Source organism: Myodes glareolus, chromosome 3 (genome assembly GCF_982192425.1).
Source record: "Myodes glareolus chromosome 3, mMyoGla1.1, whole genome shotgun sequence".
NCBI lineage: Eukaryota > Metazoa > Chordata > Mammalia > Rodentia > Cricetidae > Myodes > Myodes glareolus.
Genome location: NC_142028.1, coordinates 10124869 through 10133226, shown reverse-complemented (window position 1 = coordinate 10133226; position 8358 = coordinate 10124869). Strand labels below are relative to the sequence as shown.

General features: G+C 43.1%; 1 long non-coding RNA gene across 1 annotated transcript; it reads right to left on the bottom strand.

The window, feature by feature from the left end:
* Nucleotides 1-2862: 2862 nt before the first annotated feature.
* Nucleotides 2863-5977, bottom strand: LOC146895349 (uncharacterized). The gene is made up of 2 exons (XR_015000788.2): nt 5614-5977; nt 2863-3286 (listed from the first exon to the last, which is right to left on the bottom strand). It is a non-coding gene; the product is annotated as an uncharacterized LOC146895349 (long non-coding RNA).
* Nucleotides 5978-8358: the final 2381 nt, after the last annotated feature.

The following is an 8358-nucleotide window of genomic DNA, read 5'->3' as shown; positions in this document are numbered from 1 at the left end:
GCAGAGTCCTCCCAAGGAGGTGAAAGGATCATGAAGTGTTGCAGAATATTTAAGATGTGTTACATTCATTTATGCTGGTGAATATTTGTTTAAAGATGCAAAGATGTGTTACATTCTTTTATGTTGTGTTTGTTTAACTGTAAAGCTGTGCTACTTTGCCTATCTAAAACGCCTGATTGGTCTAATAAAGAGATGAACGGCCAATAGGTAGGCAGGAGAAAGGATAGGTGGGGCTGGCAGGCAGAAAAATAAATAGGAGGAGAAATCTAGGATCACAAAGAGAAAAAGAGAAGGAAGGAGGGAGAAAAGGAGAGGAGGACACCAGGGCCAGCTACCTGGTCACACAGCCAGCCATGGAGTAAGAAGCAAAGAAAAGTATATAGAATAAAGAAAGGTTAAAAGCCCAAAGGTAAGACATAATCAATGAGAAATGGAATAATTTTAGATAATTTTAAAGTTAGAAAAGCCGGCTAGAAACAAGTCAAGCTAAGGCTGGGCATTCATAACTAGGACTAAGTCTCCATGTATTTAACTGGGTGCTGGGTGGTGGGCTCTCAAAAGAGTAAAAAAACAAAAACAGAACAAACAACAACAAAAAGCAACAACTACATTTAAGCATTTTGTATATTTCTTGGGCATGAGCATTAGAAGCCCCACTTCACTCCTGAAGGCATAGAAAGGAACCATGTGAACCAACACATCTCAAATCCCAGCAGGAGCCAAACTCTAACCATGTGCTCATCACTTTCTAATCAGACTATTGAGCACTCTCCTTTCTTCTTGTCTTTCCTTCCCTCTCTGTCCCTCCCTCCTTTCCTTCCTCCTTTCTTCTCTCCCTCCCTCCCTTCCTTTTCTCTATTTTTTTCTATTTTATTGAGATAGGGTCTCAGGTGGTCTAAGGTGACATGAAATCCACTATGCTACTGAGGATGACCTTGACTCCCAATGCTCCTGCATGTGTCTCCCAAATGCTAGAGGACAGGCATGATTAACCACACCCAGCTTTAATATTTATTGACATAATTTAAAACAGCGAATGTCTTATTAGTTGATTGGCTCACTGTGCAGTTCAGGCCGGTTTCCATCTTACTGTCTTTCTGCCTCCACTTCCTGAGGGTAGGGATTATGTACCTGTGCCAAATTCTGCTTTTACCTGGTAATTTTGTTTTGAGCTCTCAGAATGTGTTGTCTGTATATTTGTATCATTGTCACCAGATGGCAGTAGGAACCCATTTATTCATTTCTTCCTCGTTATTTTCCTGCTTACTGTAATTCTAGAAATGAGACGTGATGGCTGGCATTTCTCATACTTCTTATGACCAGTCAGGACCTAGAATTACAGATCCATGTGGGGGAAAGATAGTTGGAAACATACATTGAAGTAGACAAAGGAACAATAGTGTGGGGGGGGGGGCTGGATTTGTGAGACAGGTGGTATTATATACACCAGCATAGGGGCTGGATAAATAGTTCATCTGTTGAGAATGAGAACTGCTCTTCCAGAGGACCCAAGTGTTGTTCCTATACCTGTGCCAGGTGACTCACAACCTCCAGTGACGCCTGCTACAGAGGGATCCAGTGCCTCTGGCTTCAGAGGGCAGCTGTGCTCATGTGAGCAGAGAGATGCGCTAACAAGTGTACACACTTGCTCATAATTAAAAAATAAAATCTTTAAAAGGAAAACCAAGCCAGCAACAATCAACTGTTGCCACATCTGAGGCAAAATTTCATCATGAATGAGGGTACAGTGAGTCTAGGGGTGAGATGGGCTCCCACATAGCAGCAACTTAATGCCACTTTCTCTCCCGTTGTTCATTAGCCTCTCTCAGTCTACCATAATGTAGCATCTTTTCCATATTAGTTTCTCCAAGGTGGGTTAAAAAGAGAAGAAGAAGAAAAATTATCTCTCTTGGATTTCTAAGTTTGTCTTTTAGCAGATTATAACATTTAGATTTTAAGAACTTTCTCTCTTCTTAAAAAGAGTTACAAAAAGTTTCTAAAGATTGAGAATTAAAATCTACAATTATACTCAACACAAAAACTGACCACACTTCTCTCAGTCTTGGTGAGGGCTGTTTAAACAAAATTTTCAAGTAAATTTTCAAGACACAGAGAAGGATGGTTTGAAATGATGAATTCAGGTTGTTGTTGCTATTCATTGCATGTTTAGTTAGTGGGGCTGGTGTTGCTTAATTTCTAGCAATATAGAACAATTATTGATCTTATTTCCACCCCAGATGATAGTCTTCAGGGCTCCTAACCACCAAGAATGATGCTACAGAAAAGAGAGCCTGGCTTTCATCAGTGAGAAGACATGGAGAGTAGAGGCACTGTCATCACCAATAAAGCTGGATTGAATCTTACATGTTCACAGCTGAATGTGTGCATGTGGGCTTGGTAGTCCTATCCCTAAGATGGTAATAATTTCACGATGAGGAACAACTTAGGGCCTGTGGCATGCATGCAACATTGAATAGGGTGACTTGTCACTGTCCGCTTCACACTGCCAGGTAGTATGACCTGGCTTGCATTGTACAATGTGATCAGTGTGGTGACTAAGCTTAGGTGGCTCAGCAGGTAAAGGTACACACTGTCAAGTCTGAGGCCATGACTTTAATTCTTGGATTTCACATAGGGTAAGAAGAGAACCAATAACCTTCACATATGTGTCATGGCTATACTTCCCTCCCTCCCCCTCTCCTTCCTTCCTTCATCCCTCCCTCCCTCCCTCCCTCCCTCTGTCCCTCTCTCCCCATCTCTCTTTCTCTCTGTCTCTCTATCATTCTCTCTCTCTCTCTCTCTCTCTCTCTCTCTCTCTCTCTCAAAACAATGGGAGAATAACTAGACCGCAGACAGGCTAAATGCTTTCTGTGGATGTTTATTTGATACAGCTAAGGTGGCACTCATAAAAACACTAAATGAAACATCTTATTGAAGGGATAGACAAAACAATTTTAAACAAGTCCTAAAAGGCTTCATGAATTCCACTCTGTGGCTCTCAGAAGTTAACACACTTTATGTGTCCTCAGTCTCTGGAGGTATCCTAAGGACAAGACAGAAGGAAACATCTTCCTTGGTTCTCATGTCTCTTGCAGCATTTTAAGACTCTTTCCTCCTTAGGGCATGCTCCAAACTGGACCAGTGTTGTGGAATTGGGAAGCAAGCATGCTGGAAGCAGAGAAGGCAGAGGAAGTTGAGCTTCTTTCCTTAACTGAGCATGCAGCAATACTTCCCACGAATAGAACTTGGTGAAGGGAAGACTAGTCACGATAGCTCAGTGCTGTGCCTGGAAGGAGTTAGGAGCACACTGTCACACAGGATGTATTTGAAAGCCGTGTGTGTGTGTGTGTGTGTGTGTGTGCGTGTGTGCAGGCCATAGGTAAAACATGGGTGTCTTCCTCTATTACTCTTTCCTATATGTATTTTTAAACTTATATTTATTTGTGTGTGTGTGTGTGTGTGTGTGTGTGTGTGTGTGTGTGTGTGTTTACATGCTCATACTACTAAGAGTGTGTAGAGAGGTCAGTAGAAAACTTGCAGGTCTCTGTCCCCTTCTTCTAGCATGAGTGTCACAAGCATGGAATTTATGTCCCCAGGCTTTACAATAGCAGTAAAAAAATATGCCTTTATCCACTGAGCTATCTCACCAGTCTGTCTTTTTTTTTTTCCTCCAATCTGGGCCGGTTCACCTCTCCTTAGACAACCTGGTGGTCCCCTGCTCTCAGGAGGTCATCATATTGATGCTGATCTTAGTGCCAATACCCGATCAGCATAGCACACTGCAGCCCAGAACTCCTGGACTCAAGCAATCCTCCTGTTTCAGTCTCCTGAGTAGGTGAGACTATAGGCATGCACCACCATGCCCAATCTATCTTTTTTAAAAAAGATTTTGTTTTACAGTTCTTTGTTTGTTTATGTGTCTGTGTCTGTAAGCACATATGTGTGTTGGTGACCTTGGAGGCCCAAAGAAGGAGTCGAAACACAGGGTCTTCAGATGGAGGTGTTTGTTGCATTATTTAGAAATAGACATTGTATTGTCTTGTTTGAGCTTTGTCTCTGCAGAGTTGGGACGCCACCCCTATTTTACATAGATATAGATTACCAAAGCCCGAATAATGTGCATTTTACAAATGTATGTATGTGATGTCTCAAAAGTTTCTTCACAGGAAGAGGAAGAAAACTTCAACAATATTATTGTTGAGGGACACAAAGTTGGACTGTCACTCAATGAGGGAAGCCCAAGAAAGGGAGATGGACAAGGACCAGAGAAAAGAACCTAATATCCGTCCATCCTCATAAACAGTGATGGTTGAGATTTTCTGGTCAGGTCCTTGTAGACATCAGACTCTGTGTGGGCGGGGGTGGGAAAGGGAAGCAGCACATGAGTGAGTGCACACACACTCGGTGTGCTAATGATGGCTGTATAGGGTGGAGGGGCATATCTAGCATTTACTTCTACATATCTCAATTAAAACCAAATATTAATGCAACACTATTATTTTTAAATGCCAGCAATAAGGCTAAGTAACTCAAGAGTTGAGGACACTATTTTTTTAAAGTATGAAGGGCTAGAGATACAGACATGAACTTTGGCCTCTAAAACTCCTTTCTAGAATTGAGCTGGAATTGAGCTGGAAGCTTCCTCCTTGTTGGCTGGGATCAGGAGGCGAGATGCAGAAAGAGAAAAGGTGTTGATGGTCTTCCCTAGCTGTGACCCTATGAACTACAACACCAACTCATCAGGAAAGATGATGAGCCCATTTGTAATAACAAAACTGTTATAGGTGTAACTAACCACTGTGATTGGGTCTGAGGCCTGCACCGCAGAAGGGAATCTATGCCTGGTGCTGTTAACTTTGTCAAAATCACAGGGCTAGAGAAGTCCTAGGCTCTAGGACTACCATTGTTTAAATAAATAAACCTAAATATTATTTTCTGAGTTAGGGAGACAGCTCAGTATGTAAAACACTTGACACCTGAGCATGAGATCACTGTTTGGTCCTTAGCACCCATATAAACACTAGGTGGGTAGGCCAGCCTCCCTGTTACTCTGGCACATTGCTAATAAAGCAGGGTATTCAGAACAGTCAAAATGGTGAGTTCTGGGCTCATCTAAGGCGAAGTGTGATGGTGGAAGAGACCTAAGGTCAAACTAGGCTTGCACACATGTGGGCATATGCCCCCAGGCTTGCACATACATGTGTGCATGTGCAATCTGATGAGGTACCTCATGGCTCTCAGCACTGTGGAACTGCAGGTCAAATAGACCCTTTGTTCCTTTAGTTTCTTTGGCCAGTATCTTGCACAGCAGCGAGAAAAGTTGACAGTCACCAATGGAATCATACACAGTGGTTCAGAGAATAACAGGGCTTTAGCAATTATCTATTCCAAACCACTGTCAAATCTGAGGAACCAGTGTCAGATTCTTCACACCTGATAGTTCAGACCCTGGGAGCAATCCTCAGAAGGGAAGCTGCCCTTTGTCTCTATGGGTTAAGAAGAGTTGCATGGTCTAATCATAATCATATTTACAATTGGGAGAAAATATACATTTAGAGTAAGCAGTCAGACCCTTCATAGCTAACGGACATTCCACTCACAAGAATACACTACCTTTTCCCCCGTTTTTCCCCTTCCCTGTTGCATAGAACACGCAGTCGTTCTTCATTTCGGCGACTGTGGGAGCTCTGGAATGGCCCGTTTCTTCCTGCGTGACGATTTCTATTTTCCATGGAAGGCTGCCAACATTGTGTGTTTACCCACAGGCTCAGGAGAGTGGACACCACAGCCGGGAGACAGAACTTGGTGTCTTTAGGGTGCTCCGAAGCACCGTCGAAAAGATCCCTCCTTGTCTCTTGCTTTCTTTCCTGAGACATAAAAGTTAGAACAGACAGTGTAACAGCTAGGTACATGGAGCGCAAGTGGAGTGAAATCTTTCATTTCACGCCATCAAGTAGATTAACTGGCTATTTGGATTCTGAAGCACAAGCATCTTGTTCACGCTCACTGAACCGGTTTTTTACCACGGTTTAAAGCAGTGTAAAGTGGCTTTCACAGTGGACTTGTACATCCTGTTCATACCCATTGAACCAGTTTAACCAGTGTAACGTGGCTTTCATGGCCGAGTTGTACAGATGCCACTGTCCTCAGAGAAGCAGATTCTTACAAATGATCAAGTAAGAAAAGCCACAGGACTCAGATTGTGAGAATTCTTTCCTCCCCGGCCTCATGCATTGTGGGAAATGAAGTGTTGAAAAGTCCCACAGACTCTCTTACCAGCTTAGTAATCATCACTCTCTCAGGGAGCCATACAGAATGCAGCTGGCCAGAGACTCGCACTCACAGCTGTGAACCTTGGGGTTGGAATTCAACCTGGCCAGCTCTCTCGGAAGGGTCCCTTTACCACTGCTTCCTAAAATCTTCAGTTTGAAATGCCATTCATTGTTTGTTTCTTTGCTTGCTTGGGAGGTGACTGATGGTACTGGAAAAGATTGTCCCATTTTTTTTTTCACACTGACACTTAGCAACAAAGAGAAGACAGATATCAGGAGATTGCCTCTTCAACATTCAAATCATCTCTGAAAATTTCAAGATATAGCATAAGTGTGCATGTTGGTTGAGTGTTTTTTGGTTGTGTCTCACTCACTCTTCTTTCTGTCCTTGTTTGTTTGTTTGTTTGTTTTAAGACAGGGTTTCTGTGTAGCCCAGCTGTCCTGCAACTCACTCTGTAGACCAGGCTGGTCTTGAACTTGAATTTAAATTTTTTTAAATAAAAAATTTTTTATTTAAAGATAGAGCCAGGCATAGTGGCAAATGCTTATAATCTCAATAGCCAGGAAGCTGAGGCAGGGTGATAGTGGTTTCAAGGCCAGTCTGGGCCATGTTGCAAGTGCTAGATTAGCCTTATAAACATAGTGAGACCCTGTATCCAAACAAAACAAGCAATTACTGTTTACTTCCCTCTTGGTGCTATCATACATTCATACACCAAGTGTTATTATGTATGACACAGTTCTTAGGGTTTCTGGGTCTAAGGTGTAGTAATTGATGATCATGCAGACAGACCTTGCTTCATGCTCTAAAGGATATGAATGCTGTTTAGAATTTCTATGGAATCTGCTGGCATCTTATAGTTCATTCTTTATCAAAGGGCGTGTGTGTGTGTGTGTGTGTGTGTGTGTGTGTGTGTGTGTGTGATAGAGAGAGAGGGGAAGGAAAGGAGGGAGGAAGGGAGGGAGAGAGAGAGAGGGAGAGAGAGCGAGAATGCTCATTTGAGAGTGACATCTGTGCTAGTGAAGAGGCTAGAAGTGAGAGCCAGGTGTCTTCCTTTGCTACTTATTCTCTATTTATTCTTTTGAGGCAGAGTCTCTCCCTGAACTAGGACTTTATGCCTCTGTGCAAGGCTGGAAGTCAGCAAGCCCCAGTGACTCTCCCTCTTTCTGTGCTCCTTGAAGTTGTGATTGACAAGATATACAGGACAGCTGCTTGTAACATAGAAGCTGGGATCCAAACTGTGGGACTCATGATTGTATAACAAGTGATCTTGACCTCTGAGTCATTGCTCCAGCTCAGAAGTCTACCAAGCAGCAGTTCCCCAGCTTGCTTACCACTATTCTCCTTTGGAAGCTACTCCACCTGGTGCACAGGGAAAATGGAACCACCCTTGAGGGTAAGTATTGTTCTGGGTTGCATTATTTTGTTGTAGCACTATTTCATTTGTATTTTAATAAATAAAACTTGCCTGAAGTTCAGAGAGTAAAACAGCCACTCTGGTCAGCCTTATAGACCAGGCAGTGGTGGCACATACCTTTAATCTCAGGAGCCACACTAGGTTTCCATAGAAACTGGGTGGTAGCGGTGCAAGCCCTTTATCCCAGAACTAGAGAGGAGTATAAGACAGAAGGAGGCAGCTCTCACACAGTCTCATTCTGAGGTTCCTGGAGGCAGGAGTGACATTTCGTATGGAGGTAAAGGTAAAAGTCAGTGGGTGGATGTTTTGCTTTTCTGACCTTCAGGTTGCACCCTAATTTCTGTCTCTGGTTTTTATTATTCATGCTACATTTTGCTGTGATAAAACCTTCTGACCAAAAGCAAACGCTGAAGGGAAAGGTTTATGCCATTTTACAGGCTAAGTTCACCAGGAAAGAAAGCCAAAGGATGGATTCAGTTGAGACAGAAACCAAGACAGAATGCTGCTTACTGGCTGGCTCCCTACCTTCTACTCAGCCAGCTTTCTTAGACAGCCCAGGACCCCAACCACCCATAGTGGGCTGGGCCTTCCTGAATCAATTAGTGATCAAGAAAATACCCCACAGACGTGCCTGCAGGGCAATTTGTTGGAGGCAATTCCCCCAGGTG